Source organism: Penaeus monodon, chromosome 31, assembly GCF_015228065.2.
Source record: "Penaeus monodon isolate SGIC_2016 chromosome 31, NSTDA_Pmon_1, whole genome shotgun sequence".
Lineage (NCBI taxonomy): Eukaryota > Metazoa > Arthropoda > Malacostraca > Decapoda > Penaeidae > Penaeus > Penaeus monodon.
In genome coordinates, this window is record NC_051416.1 from 7,469,933 (window position 1) to 7,470,365 (window position 433).

Consider the following 433-nt stretch of genomic DNA (forward strand, 5'->3'; position numbering starts at 1 on the left):
TGTCATGTTAAACTGCTGCCAAGGTGATTTATCATGATAAGATATGGTATCTATGGGATAAAGTATTAAGTGGGAAGAGTATGTTTTTCATTTTATATATTTATATTAGAGTATTACATAATTGGGCTTTTAGTCCTTTTGGAAAACTGCTTAATATTTTCTCATAACTTTAATTTAAATGTCGGTATAAATATGTATCCATTATTTAAAAGATTGTACATTACCAAGCTGTAAATTAATTAGGCATAAGGGTATGAATGGTATTCAAATACAAATAATAAAAGAATATATGGTAGATTTAAAGATATCATAATCTATTTTGATACTCCTTTTTAATAAATTCTTCCATTCAGAATTAGCTGCATGAAGTTTATCAGGAGAACTCAAGTTCATTCCATTGTTTGTTGTTGTTTGTTTAATTTAGCTTTTCTCC